General features: G+C 43.8%; 1 long non-coding RNA gene and 1 pseudogene across 1 annotated transcript in view; one reads left to right on the top strand and one right to left on the bottom strand.

Moving 5' to 3' along the window:
- Positions 1–15,187, top strand: part of LOC146425649 (uncharacterized) — a 563,016-nt gene that overhangs the window by 11,388 nt on the left and 536,441 nt on the right. The gene's annotated exons all lie outside the window — the stretch shown is intronic.
- On the bottom strand, positions 12,691–13,796 carry LOC146425659 (endogenous retrovirus group K member 5 Gag polyprotein-like; annotated as a pseudogene).

The following is a 15,187-nucleotide window of genomic DNA, read 5'->3' as shown; positions in this document are numbered from 1 at the left end:
TATGGCTATACTACAAATTGTATTTAATAAGTAGGCAGTTGATGCTTTTTAGAATTAACAATTTTTATGTAATACTGAAATTAACTCATGCTGAGTGGCATAAAGACATTAGCTATCACCAAAAATGATGCCAATAACTGATTTCAAAACACATCTTGATGACACAAATACCACAAGAAATACTGTGCCCTCAGCATGTTCTCCTAATTTTATTTTGATTACAAATTTATTTTAAATGTATTATACTTTGTTTATTTTAGCTTTATATTATTCTGTTCACAGGAAGAATTATTTCCCACAATATATACATCTCGCTATCAGAAATATCTGTCTATTTTGTCCTGAGACCCTCAAAGGAGTACTTTGGTAGCTGCTATGTCTTCCTTGATGCTCTTCCCAGACTAGCTAGAAATTTATAAGAGGAGCATTTGTGTCATCAAGAGCCAAGAGCATTGCTCATATTATTCTGTTATTTTATGAAACTTATTCTGGTCACAAATGGATCTAGTGTTAATATGTTACATTTGAGGGAAAACAACGTAAATATGATTTACAGTTATTTATTTAATTACTGACCCTATTAGCCATAATATTTAGCTATTTCAAAATGTAATGGGCAGATTTTAGAATCACTTGGCATTGCTGTTTCTTTCTCAGTAATTATTCAGTCTTATAGTACGTTTCTCCAGCTTTGTCTGTCATCCTTTATAATCTAGTTCCTTAACAGATTAATAAATTTTGTCATTATTGAGGGGTTTGGAATATAAGCCCTTCAAAGAGCAGCTGAGGGTATGAGGGTTGTTCAGTCTGTAGAAGAGAAGGCTCAGGGAGACCTTATTGTTCAACTACCTGAAAGGAGATTGTGGCAAGATGGGGGTTGGCCACTTCTCCCAGGTAACTGGTGATATGGTACTAGGAAAAATTTCATCACTGAAAGAGTGGTTAAGCATGGGAACAGGCTCCCCAGGCAAGTGGTGGAGTCACCATCCTTGGAAGTGTTCAAAAAATGAGTAGACATGGGACTTCACAATATGGTTTAGTGGGCATGGTGGTATTTGGTTAAAACCTGGACTTGATGATCTTGGAGGTCTTTTCCAACCTTAATAATTCTCTGATTCTATGATTATCAGCAACTCCAGTGATTTCCATTTTACAAAATTAGCAATCTGTATTTTAGTCACTTTTTACTATAATTTTGAAGTTAAACTTCCTTTTATATATCATGTCTAATTCTTTTTGAACATTTATCCTGAACATATTCAGAAAGAGTGACTGATTTAAAAGATGGTTTCTTTTCTTCATTAATTTCAACTGAATGTATCCAAAAGCCTATCTTCACTAATGTTTCTCAGTCTTTTGATAATTAAATTGAGTAGGCAATAATTTGTTCTATTCCCACTGCCTGGTTTGTAGAACATATTGAATCATAAGAAATGTAAGATCTTAAGGAAACCAGCAGTGTTGTCTTTTAGAGACCAGCCTGTATATTCATAAAGGGCAGTATTGATATTACTTTCCATATAACTTATGGATATAAATAATGGGGATTTAATAGTTTTTGATATTTTATGAGTTTGATTCAATGAACTTTATTTCCAGACATAAAGATGATTTTGTTTCATTCTTAATCTGTTTCATCCAAGTCTGTGAAGATTATTTTGGGAGGAAATTTTACTCCTACTGTGGTATAAAAATTCAGCATTTCCTGCAACCTCTGATTATGGCTTAGATTTTACCCAAAATTCAGTCACTCGGCAGTTTAGACTATTATTTTAGCTATCCCTATGTGATCCCTTTAATTAAGTGTTCTCTGTTAAACCAAATTTAAATTTTAACAGGAGCTTTCAAAGCTCTTTATTTAATATGGTTTGCAGCTTATAGATGTTGATTTTTTAAACTTAGCTTTCTGGCAGTAGGCAGCAGCTTTTGAGGTGACCAGCACCCCAAAATCACTCTTGCTCACGAGTTCTTTATAATGACCAATCAGGTCTATTACAACATGGATTATTTATTGAATAGACACAAAGAAAAACAGACATAAGACTTTAACAAATAGTACTACACAGGATAAACAAAAGAAACACTAGTAGTAGGTTCATAAGAGAGTGCACAATAATAAAGGTACCTATATTACAGCTAGTGAAGAAATAGTATAGATTAGGAGCCAATGTCACTTACCAACAAATGACAGTGGTGTACAGATGTCTCCTTTCACTCACCTTCCAAAAGAGTAACTCGAGGCTGACATCTCAGCTTTGAGGACAACTTCCCACACACTCAGTGTGTAAGAGGTTTCTGATTTTATGAAAATGATAGTGGTTTTTATAGTTTGTAAAAGTGCTGTGTCTGTCAGTCATGAATTTTTGCTTCTCCTTTGCCATTCATTCAAGGCAGGATGTTTAGTGCTGGCTAAGGATGTTTTTCAGCCGAGATAATTCACCACAAGGCAAGCTATTCTGCTGACTGAGCCAAAGGGAAAAAGAGATAAGCTTTTGCTGTTTCAGGGGTGAAAGGTCCTTGTTGTGATAATAACTGCAGGTCCTCCACCTATTTCTTAATGAATGTACTTGTCACCTATTGTCCTGCCTTCCCCACCCCACGTGGTCCTGACCACGCCCTCCAGTTTTCCCTATTGGTTCCTGTACCCTAACCCCACGTGGTCCTGGCCACTCCCTCGAGTTTTCCCTATTGATTCCTGTACTCTTAACTCCGCCCATGTACCTCCCCTGTGCCCAGAAGTCCCTGGGCCAATGTGCTGTCCCCGCCCCTCTCTGTTTCCCTGTAAAACTCCTCACCCTCCACTATCTTGCTGTCTATGCTCCACATGTGTCTATGCACCACGTGTCTATGCACCACATGTGGCTGTGCATGTGAGGCCTTTGCCCACGAGGCATCTCTGACTCTGGGAGGTCGTTGGCTGTTGGAAAACACAGTTTTCCAGCAAAACTTGTGTTAGTTGAGCAGGCCTGAACAAAGCCTCAGCATAGTCAGGCCTCAGTAAAAATCCTAGCAAACTGTCGTGGGAACCTAATACCTAAGAACCACAGCTGTGCTTCTGAGCTGTGAGAAGAATGTCATGAAAAAAGATAGGGAGTCAAAAGTGTTATGAGAAAAAAATAAGGGAGCCACCAGGAGGATCCCTGAATATGTGAGAACAAACTGCAGATACGTGTGTAGCTATAATTAGAAACATCTGTAACAGTATATAAGTTTCTTGTTTGGTGAAATAAAATGGAGCTTGCTTTATGACTTATATTAAGTCGTGTGTGAGTCCTCTCTCGCCGTTCGTCAGTTGGCCTCTGCTGCACCGTGCGAATAAACATCTTCCATGGACACGATGCATAGACCCTCCTTGCCTCCTTTATCACCGCTGGTTGTAAAAGCAGACAAACCAGAGCTAGCCTTATGGCTCCCCAGCCAGTGAGAGCACGGTGTCCAGCCCTGGGACATAGGGTTTGGTGCACTGAGGCGCTGAACCAGGCTGGGTAGAGAAGCTCTATGGTAAGGTCTGCTATACCATCCTCTAAACCGCAACAGGTCCTGTCACAATCCAACCCTTGGCTGCAGACATTTTGACTTTTACCTCATGGAGTGGTAGTACACATACCTCTTGCCTCCATGGTATAAAAGTGTTCACCATGCATGTGCATACCATTGATGAGTGCTTTTAGTGAACATTGATCTCCTAAGCTCTACTTCCCTGAAAGGTGTTAAATATGTAATTGATTTTGATAGGAAGCACCTGTTTTTTGCTACAGTTTATGTATTTGTGTATTAAATTATGTAACACAGATATATATTTTTTAAAAAATGATTAGTGATAAACCAAGAGATTATAGGTGTCTTGGTTTGAAAGACAGGTGTCTGTTAAGGAAGGTGGGAACCTCCCTTAGAATAGAGAATATGAGCTCCCCTTCCCTCCAAATTATTATAACTTTGAAATCAAGGGCTTTCAGGCAAAGATATGGAAAAAAGGAATGACAGTTCTTTACTAGTATCTATAACGAGGCAAAAAAGCAACAACTGTAGCAACAACAAACAAACCCAGAAACCTGGTGGCAGCTTGCTCTGGGCTGCCAGGCACTTTCCCCATTGGTGCAGTTATGGTCACAGCCAGCAAGGGTGCTGTTGAGCTCCCAGTCAGGCAGGGCAGGTGCAATGACTCCCATTCAGCTGCAGGGGGAGATGTGGAGTGAAGTCAGCTCCCTGTCTCACGTGGATAATGGCAGACGGGCTGGACAGCAGGACGGGCTGCAGGGAGCTCAGAGCCGCAAACTGGAACAGCAGGGCTGGCCGGGCTAGTAAGCAAAAGGTGGTAGAAACTGCAGTTGTGGCAGAAGCCACAGTGCATTCCAGCAGGAGGGGGCGCAGGGCAGCGACAGCCAGGCTCCTCCTCCGCAGCTTTGAACGAAGCCGGGGAGACACGCACGCTCCAGGGGGTGGGGGGGTTGGGGGGGAAGAGTATCGGAATCCTGTGCTTTTCCCAAACGGAGGCTCACCCACCAAGGCAGATAAAGCAGTGCAGAACTGGACTCCCGTGGCCACAGCGAAAGAGTAAACAGCAGCTTCACTGTCCCACTCCAATGCTCGGAGAACAAGTGAAGTCACCAACGGCCAGGTGCTCCCTTCACCACACCCTGGCTACATCTTTTGTCTCTAAAGTACCTGCTCGTTATCGTTTCCTTGCAACAGAATGGGGAAAATCCCCCAACCTCCAACAATAGGATATGGTGTTAAATTCAGAGTGTTCATGGTAGTTGAGGACAATCCAATAAGTAATTTTATTTGAGTGGTTATTAGTCTTTGTAGGATAGGTTGTTTCCCACTCCTTGAATCTTAAAATCATAGGAGGATGAGATGCAAATCAGGAACAAAGAAGAGTTCGTGGAGGTAGCTTCTTGCTTGTAGAGATTGGAGCGTTCAATAGATGGTCAGTAACTCTTTCACTTCCTTTCACGCTTCTTAATCCAGCATTCTTATTCAGTGAAGTTCAGAATTCCGCCTATTCTTGCTTAACGTATCAAGTGTTAGACAATTTTACAATAATCTAAACAAATACACATGAATTATATAATAGTCTGATTGCCACAGGGGAATCAAAAATGTAGTGAAACTCAATTGTTTCTACTTATTATTTATGCTTTACCTTGAGAAGCTAAGAAGAGGTATGTAAATTAAAGTTATATTTAAGGAAAGGTTTTTTCTTTTACCCACCGTGACAATAAGGGTGAAGACACAAATATTCTGAAGTAATACTTGCAGAAAACTACAAACATATAATCATTAATTTAAAAAACTAAAATTTATTAAATTTTTAGGGTCTTAGCAACATTATTAGAGATCTGGATACTATGTAAACAAGCTTCAGTAGAACAGTTGTCTATTCTTTTGAGGTTTTTAGAGGAAGTTGCTTTTGTTAGATTTACACATTTTTTTAGATCCAATTTTGTAAATTTGGAATAGAATCTGTGAAAAATGAAGTTTCACTCTCCTGTTGAAATGTAAAAGTTTAATAAAGGACAATAGGGGACAAAGACAATAAAGCAAAGTTACAGTGCTGGGTGCTTGGCACTTAGCCAGAAGCACGCCTGTCACTGATGGAGACACTCTTTAAATACTCTTCCCATTATATCAGCCTAATACATATTCATAAGCAATTATACATATTCAAACTTTCCCCCAAACTAGTTTGCATGTTCTAGGAACTGTTTAGCATGGCCCCTCCTCTGGTCTGCCTTTTTAGAGCATGCGCTGTCCTCTTGGCTGGGGTCTTGGTCAGTCGTGTTATCACCCCCAGCTTGAGCCCTGTTCCGTGGTCTCTGCAGATGATAGTTGCTGATAGTTGAAATGTCAGTGGCAGGGGTCTTCATCACACTGTTCTTTGGATATTACCCAATCAAGCAGGGGGTTCAGTTATTGTAAGTTAACCACAAGTATTCTAAAATAACCATATTAGCTATTTCACTACTATGTCTAAGTTTAGTTAGCAACAGAAATGAAGCCATTAGTTATTATTACACAACTATATCTTCATAACAAGGCTACTTTTGTAAGAATCAAAATTATACACATAGCATCCATTTTAATATTTGCGAAAAGCCAATATTAGAATATGTATTTATCACAGAATCCATGTGCTAAAAATTAATGTTAAAACTATTGTAATTACGCCAATCAGTTTTCTTAAGATTGCATTTAAGTTAGGTATCCATGAGGTTAACCAATCAAATATATCTTCTCCTTGGTCTTTTTGTATTTCATGCAAGACTCCTGTCTTGGTTTTAAAGACAGGTGTCTCCCAAAAGAGGTTGAACCCTCCCTTAGAACAGAGAATGTGATTTTTCTTTTTTCCCTCCCTCCGAATTATTTAATTTTGTAAATCAAGGGCTTTCAGGCAAAAGTATGGGAAAAAAGGAATATCAGTTCTTTACTAGTATCTATAAACAAACAATAACAATAATAGCAACCACAACAAGAACCAGAAAACCAATAGCAGGTAACTTGTGAGCTGCCAAGCCCTTTCCCGTGTGGTGTAATCACTGTTGCAAGCAGCAGGGGCGCTGTTGAGCTCCCGGCCTGGCAGGGCAGGTGTGATGACTCCCGAGCGGCTGCAGGTGGTGCTATGGCGCAGGGCCAGGTCAGCCTCAGGCAGCTGGATGATGGCGAGCAGGATGAGAAAGCAGGCAGCCAGGCAGCTCGGAGCGGCAGAAAGCAGGGAGGCAGGGTCAGGCACTGGCTCCCTCCTGGCTAGCAGCGAGGTAGCAAGGATTTCTGCAGTCACAGCAGACACCACGGTCTCGTGTGGCAGAGGGCAGGGGCAGGCAGCAGAGGCAGCCGGACTCTCCCGGCGGCAGCCGCGAGGAAACGCAGCCCGGGGAAACGCGCCCTTCCCAGTGGGAAGAAAAGTTGAATCAAAGCTCACCCAGCCAGGAGAGAAGAGAAACAGGGCACAGTTGGATTCGCTCTGGTAGCAGCTGGAAAGCAGAGAGAGAGCAGCCTCTCTCCTCAGCGTCCAAACCACGAGAGCGTTCCCAGGGCTGGCTCTTCCCTTACCGTGCCCTGCCCAAAACCCAGCTTTTGTCTTTTACAAAAGACTTGATCGCTCTAAACATCTAACTATTTGTTGCTTAGTAACAGGAATGGGAAGAAATTCTCAACCCCTGCCGAGAAACGGAGGCTTGACAATCCAATATGGGTTTACTACAAGCTTCAGTTTATTGATCTACAGTATACAGTTTTATAGTGTAGTTAACTAGATCATGCATATTCTGTAATCGTACAATATTATTGGTTATATACTTCCACGCCCTAAGTTTGGCTACTTGCCTTAACATGTATCTATGTTTATCTACAATGCCTGATTTCTGCATTCTTGTTACCAATTAATGCATTCTCGACGGCTCCCACCACCTCTATGTTGCAGCCAAGGTTATGGTGACATAGATCGCTGATTGGACACAGGTATCTAATTAATAATTGGCTGAATATGGCTATTGTTAAGAAGCGGCTTGTTAAGAAGCAATCTATCTATGTCGGCGTGCCCCTTCTCTAGAAGCCAGCTTTCCACAATTCCCCTGTTTTCTTTACGCATTTGTGCAAGCCAAAGCTGATTCACTGTCTGCGATAATGATTTTTTCAAGCATTGCAAAGCACAAGGTAGAATAACAGCTATGCCAACAAGGACAAGTAAAATCACTAATCCTACTTGCAAGATATAGCGAAGCCATCCTGTTATACCCCAGTCGCCCCATGGAATTCCGAATAGGCCATCGCCCTTTTGCACTGTTATCTTTGCTGTATGCTCCTTAAGCCATTGAAGTTGTTTATGTATTGACTCACCATGATTGGTAAGGTTGAAACAGCACATACCATCAAATTCATCACAGCCGTGCCCCTGAGCAAGCAGCAGAAAATCTATGGCAGCACGATTCTGCAGTATGGAATGCCTTAAGCTATCCATGTCTGCGGATAGCTTTTCTATTATTTCTGTAGTAACATTTGACTGCTTGCTTACCCAGCAGGCCAATCTCCCTATGGTTTTTAATGCATGTGCAGTGCCCACGTGTGGTAAAAGGGAAGCAAAAACCCGAGACGGTTTATTCCATAGGCCTACTTCATCATTGCAGTTTGCATCCAAAGTAAGACTGCGTCTCTTTCTGGACCGCATTAAATTGGCTGCAGTGGTTTTATTCATGGCAAGTAAAGTGAGTTTGCCCAAATAACATGGTCCCCCATAAGCACCTTTCGGAACTCCCTGCCATGCACGGTCTCCACAAATGAGAAATACACCTGATGGAAGGGCAAGGGCACTTTCATTGGCCCAAATTTGTACATAACCACTGCCCCAGCCATAACTTCCATGTGGACCACATTGGGCAGAGATGTTAGCATATTCTGCCGTATGGGGAGTCAACCAGGTGCTGTTAGGAATCACTATGGGGCTACCAAAAGTTATGCAGCCTGTTTCATTGCCACTTGCATTAAGAGCTCGGCTCTCCAAGAGATCCAACTCCTGAGGATCCCATGGCAATGAGGTATTAAGACCCGACAACAAGAGAGCAGTACAATGGCTAACATTGGCAGCTCGTGAGCAGTTGTTAGTTGAAAACCATGCGAAGCTAGTATTATCAAAGCCTGGGATACCAAGTAAACATGTGCGAAAAGGGTCAGTGGCTGATGCAAGCACAAGGCAAAAAGCACTAGTACGTGTTTGATTTGCCCAGGTGACCCACAGATTTTTCCTGGGCTCAATTGAATGGAGGGGATTATTGGCGTTTGCATCGGTAGCATCTGCCAGAACAACCCCTAACATGCACAGTATGTACAGGAGCAAAACGCCTTTTAGTGCGTTCCCATTCATATTCTCTGATAACCCAATACTTCGGGATCCTTTCTAAAGCCCGATCGGTGCACACTGCTCTCAAAATTTGAGACCCAGAGTTTGATGTTGCCCAATTTACTGCATCTTGGGCCTCCCAACGTAACCAGGCTATAACTTTTTGCTCTTCAGATTCAAATAATTGCAAACCTTGCCAATCAGGCAGCCCTGTAAATGCGGCTAAAGCTCGTTGCAGCCCGTTATAGGCAAAATCAATTTGAGTTATGTGTGTATTAATGCACGCCAAGCAACAAGTATTATACACTTCTTGATGGACCCACCACCGTTTCTTACAAATACCACACTTAATAAGTAACCATGCCTGACACCACAGCTTAGCACAATTTCTACAAGGGTATCTATTCAGGTAAGGGGGTACAGAGCCTAATCTATTTATAATATCTCTTAATTCTAATAAAGTTTGCCAACGCTCGACTGGAACCCCAGCTTGCCGCAAGATAGGATCAAGAGCACAATGTAGAAGCCGGATCAGTCGTGGTGTTTCATCGATCGGCGGTATCGGGGGCACCTGTAGCCGTGCCAGGTTGATCAAGTGCAGGCTTCACCCAGCGGCTAGGAACCCAAAGGGGGCCTGTGGAGGAAGATACACAAAAATAACCACTGCCAGAATATATGACCTCTACTGGACCCTCCCAGATGCCTGTTTTGGGGTCCTTATATAGGACCTTCATGCGTGGTACCGGTGGCTGTGCCACTCCCTTGTGATGAATTAAGATAGGTGGTAAGTCCTGATCTCCAAATATACACAGATGATTTAGTACAAACAGGGTTTTAGAAAGCCTTTCTCTACTATATCTGAGACCTCCTTATGTTTTGCCAGGTAACCCTTTATTGTTGCATTTGCTCGTTCTACCATTGCCTGCCCCGTTGGGGAGTGAGGAATTCCTGTAGTATGTTTTATATCCCAAAGTTGCATGTATTTTTTCACCAAGGCACTACAATAAGCTGGTCCATTGTCTGTTTTGATAGCTTTGGGTTTGCCCAATACGGCAAAGCAACTAGTAAGGTGCCTTATAACATCCCGGGCTCTTTCGCCGGGCTGTAATGTTGCCCATATCATGTGGCTGTATGTGTCAATGCAAACATGGACATATTTTAATCTACCGAATTCAGGGAAATGTGTTACATCCATCTGCCATAACTCATTAGCTTGTAGCCCCTTGGGGTTCACTCCCATACCCAAACCAACACCCTGGTTATGAAAACTACAAATAGGGCAGGCCCGCACTATGGCCCTGGCTTCTGCCAGTGGAATCCAAAAACTCTTATGGAGACCCCTTGCATTTTGATGAAAGTTCATATGTGCGTGGCGGGCCCTCTCAAAGGAATACACTGGAGCTTCCGCCACCGCTACCAATCGGTCCGCTCTGGCATTGCCTTCTCCAAGGCCCTCTGACCACTGATGACTTCTTATATGCAACACGGCATATGGGTCAGTCCTTTGGCCAAAGGTGCGTTTAAGCACCATCAATAGTTCCGCTAGTCGGCGTTTTTGCACATCCTTAACCATTGCTTCCTCAATTCTGTTAGCAATGTCTGCGACATAGAGAGAATCTGTGACGATGTTAACAGGTTGGTCTATCCAGTTGGTGAAGACCCAGACCACTGCTGATAGTTCCAAGGTCTGTAAAGAGTCCTCCGGTGTTGCAGGAATAATTTTGTGTCGCCATTGCTTCTCCTCCATCCACGTCGCAGCAGCTTTACGGGAGCGTTTGCCAGCATCTGTATAAACAGTCACTGCTCCTGAAAGCGGAGAGGATGACCGCAATGGCTTTATTAGCCATCGGTGATTAGACATCCATGCCAGCGTAGAAGGCTGGAGAGGTCAGATACTGATGAGCGTTCCCTCTTCCAGCAACGCTGCCTGAAGTTCCATAGAATTTTGTAAGTACCAGTTCAGGTCATCCAGCTTCAGTGGTACCTATATTTTCCCTGGCGATGTTCCTTGGATCTCCCTTATCCTTTGGCGGCCGCGTTTGATAAGATTTGCCATTGTAATTATGTTTTCCTGAATTGTTTTTCGTGGTTGAAGGGGTGGTGCTAACCATTCCAGCACCAAAACATTGTAATCCTCATTTGTGGTGGGGGTATTTTCCCCCGTTTTCTTTTTATGCTGAGTGATGGCACCCAAAAGGTATTGAGAGCCAGTTAGCACAGTGATATTTAGTGGCACATCAAGTAGACGACGAGATGTATGATTTTGTACAACACGTTCTGAGATAGTCCGGATCGCCGCCTGCTGTGCTGTAGAGAGGGTGACTTTTGTAGCTGGCTCAGTGCCTTTCAGTAGAGGCCGCAGGACATTTAACAGTTCATTAGGAATACCAATGACCGGACGAAGCCATTGTAAGTCACCCATCAGTTTCTGAGCATCATGTAGGGTTTGGATGTTTGTGTGAATTTGCAGTTTTTGAGGACGAACCTGATGGTCTGTTATTGTCCATCCCAAATATCGCCATGGTGATGTGTTCTGTACCTTTTCAGGGGCGATTGTAAGGCCCTGAGCACGCAAGTGATTAGTCAGGGTATGTAACTGATCTGCAGTAAAAGGTGCGCTCTGCGCCAGTAATATATCATCCATGTAGTGATAGATGATTACTTCTGGCCAGGCCGTCCGAAGAGGCCTGAGAGCAGCATCCACATAGAGTTGACAAAGTGTCGGTGAGTTCCGCATTCCCTGTGGTAATACAGTCCATTCAAAACGTTGTACAGGTGCCTCACGGTTAATTGAGGGCAGCGTAAAAGCAAAACGCTGCATGTCGTCTGGATGTAGTTCAATGGTGAAAAAACAGTCTTTTAAGTCCACAACAAGTAGAAACCATTCATCTGGTAGCATGCTGGGATTGGGGAGCCCTGGTTGTAAGGCTCCCATAGGTTGCATCTGTTCATTTACAGCACACAGATCATGGAGCAGTCTATATTTTCCAGATTTTTTCTTTATAACAAAAATTGGAGTATTCCATGGACTAGTAGATAAACGCAAGTGTCCCTGTTGGAATTGTTCTTGTATCAAGGAGTGTGCTTGTTCCAGACTTTCCTTTTTTAGAGGCCATTGCTCCATCTATATAGGTTCATTTGTAATCCAGGTGAGACAGATGGGGAAAGTCCATGCAATGGCCCCCTCTAGAAATGCGATTCCGATGTTAATACAACTCCCATTTGGGCCAAAACATCACGGCCTACTAAAGCATTTACTCCTGGGGGAAGTGGTAACAACTGTACCACACAGTCCACAACTTTGTCATCGATGGTAATTTTTAAACGTGGTGACCGACGAGCCATGGTGATACCTCCTACACCAGAAACAGTAGCTCCAGATGCATATGCTGGCCAGTGAGCAGGCCATTTGTTTTCATCCAGTACCGTGACATCAGCTCCAGTATCCAAAAGTGCTGATAATTGTATCCGATGGCCAGAATATTCCAAAGATATCCGTTTTTGCGGACGTTGCCTCAAATCCACTGTTAGCATAACCGCAGGGCCTGTGGAGCCAAAACCTCTTGCTCCTCGATGAGACCGGCCAGATGGACTTTGGAGCAACTGTGGTATAGGCACAAGTTGAGCAATTTTAGATCCAGCAGGAATATGAATAGGTGGATAAAATGTCCGAGCCATAATGTCAATTGTACCCTGAAAATCAGCATCGATTAATCCAGTTAAAATGTCCAGTCCTTTCATGGTTGCAGATGAACGCCCGATCAGAATAGCACCCATAGGTTGCCTTCTGATTATAATTGGTCCTGTAATTCCAGTAGGTATCCGCTTGGGGGAGGTATCCACCAAGGTAACGTCTACTGCGGTTGCCAGGTCCACCCCGAGGCTCCCGACAGTGGCTGGTTGCCAGGTAACTGGCTGTGAGGAGGCTGGAGTGGTTGGTTGTAAGGCGGCTGAAATTGGGCTGGCGCAATTTGTGTCATAGCGCGGGCCCCTTTCGCGCTCCGATTCCCGTTTCCCTGGGATCTCTGACAAGCTGCAGAGCTGTGTGACGGGGTCTGGCAATGAGAACACCATACTGCTCCAGCAGAGCAGTTTCGCCGAAAGTGCCCTGGCTGTCCACAGCGAAAACAATGGAGCTTTGTTTTTCGAGTTGCTGGAGGTGGCCTTGGCTGTTGGAGGGGTGCGAGTGCGGCTAGAACTTGACTATGAGAGGTTTCTGCCTGTGCTTTCAAGCCCTTTCCTAGTTCCTCAATAGCACCGACTAACATAGCCTGATCGCCTGTGAGAATCATAGTAGCCCTTTCTAAAAGTTCCTCTATAGACCAATTCCCTGAAAAAGTCATTATAAGGTTTCGGATTGAAGCATTCCCATTCTGTAATATACACTGCTTTAATATAGCACCTTGCATGTACTCAGCTGTTCCTGCTGTTTTGATCGCTGCTGATACCTTATCTACAAAGGACCCCAACGGCTCATCCCGTCCCTGTTTTATAGACATGTAGGACGGAAGACCACCAGGTACCTTTAACTTGTTCAAAGCTTGTCGAGCCAAATCCATAGATTCTCTAATCCTTTCTGGTCCCACGAATGCCTGAGCCTCACTTCTTAGATAAGGACCTAACCCCATCAATTCATCCAGAGTAACTCCATATAGTGGGTCACCTTGTTGGCGATCTAGACCCACCGACTCCTGGCAGAATGCCTGCCAATGAGCATTGAACAGCAATTGTTGATGTTGAGTAAGTATCAATTTAATAATGCTTTTAATATCACAGGGGAGCAGAAGTCCTGACCCCCAGATATAATCTAACATTTGTTTACTGGGTTCCCCTGTAACTCCAAACTCACTAACAGTAGCTTGTAACTGTGATAATAATTTCCAATCTAAAGGTGAAATACTAGCAGTAAACCCCCCCCCCCGGCATTTGGTTCGAAAACTATTGGGAATGCACTCAGCATGTCAGTTGCAGCCTCTTAACTCCCCCTCCTGTGCCGCCTGTGCAGCAATCAGCTTCCACATAGCTTCACGCTGATTCACAGACCCTGGCCCGACCCCACCGGGAGCGGCCAGACTCCCAGTAAGTGGGAGATTGGGGCCCCGCAAGCCGGGTGACTGAGAAACTGCCCCGTGAGATACTGGGTCAGAAGACTCGATCGGAGCGGAAGGCTTGACCGCATCCTCAGAGGGCTCAGCAAATGGATTAGTAGGGGGAATATGTACTGTGTTTGTTAATGGGGGGAGCGGCCACGGCTGCTCTTCAGAGGATGAGGAAGGTGGTCTCAAGCGTTCAGCAGCAGCCTTAGCTGCTTTCCGTTCTGCATAATATTGGTCCAAAGCAGTACTAACTATCTTCCATGTTTTACCTAGCTTTTTCCCCAGTTTCTCATCATCACACATAGCATCTCTCACCTTATCTCCTACTTTCTGCCATTCATCACGGTCAAAAACGGTATTAGGGTCAATAAAACAACCTTTAGCCAACCCCCATGTTGTCAACGCCATTAAATCACTCTTTATGTCCTTAACCTTAATCCCCCGTTTTTCTAAAAAGCAAGATAACAAATCAAAAGCAGCTTGCCTCTCCATTCCGATTTACGGAACTGCGCACTCACTTCCACCCCTCGAGGTTATTGGCCACTTTTCCTCTCTGGTGTGTGCGAAATCCACCTCGCAAGTCCGGCAGTGTCCAGATCCTGTCTGTACAGTCGTCTGATCAGTGCGCCCACTGCTTTGACCCTCCTGGGTGTCGGAGCCAGATGCCTTCTCGGTCGTGGCTACATCGCCTCCCAAATAGATCCAGCCAAAAGGGGAGCGAGACCCGTGGACGTCGGGGTCACCATTATGCCGAGAAACGGAGGCTTGACAATCCAATTTGGGTTTACTACAAGCTTCAGTTTATTGATCTACAGTATACAGTTTTATAGTGTAGTTAACTAGACCATGCATATTCTGTAATCGTACAATATTATTGGTTATATACTTCCACGCCCTAAGTTTGGCTACTTGCCTTAACATGTATCTATGTTTATCTATAATGCCTGATTTCTGCATTCTTGTTACCAATTAACGCATTCTCGATGGCTCCCACCACCTCTATGTTGCAGCCAAGGTTATGGTGACATAGATCGCTGATTGGACGCAGGTATCTAATTAATAGTTGGCTGAATATGGCTATTGTTAAGAAGCGGCTTGTTAAGAAGCAATCTATCTACGTCGGCATGCCCCTTCTCTAGAAGCCAGCTTTCCACAAACCCCCGACATAATCCACCCCGAATTTTTCCCATTCCAACATGCTACATTGAGCTTAAACATTTAAATTATATACACACATGCATTACTCTAATTATAT

The sequence above is a fragment of the Lichenostomus cassidix genome, chromosome W (assembly GCF_008360975.1).
Source record: "Lichenostomus cassidix isolate B80296 chromosome W, HeHo_3.0, whole genome shotgun sequence".
In the NCBI taxonomy this organism is placed as follows: Eukaryota; Metazoa; Chordata; class Aves; order Passeriformes; family Meliphagidae; genus Lichenostomus; species Lichenostomus cassidix.
The sequence above is the reverse complement of the archived record's forward strand: the minus strand, read 5'-3'. Positions and strand labels throughout refer to the sequence as shown.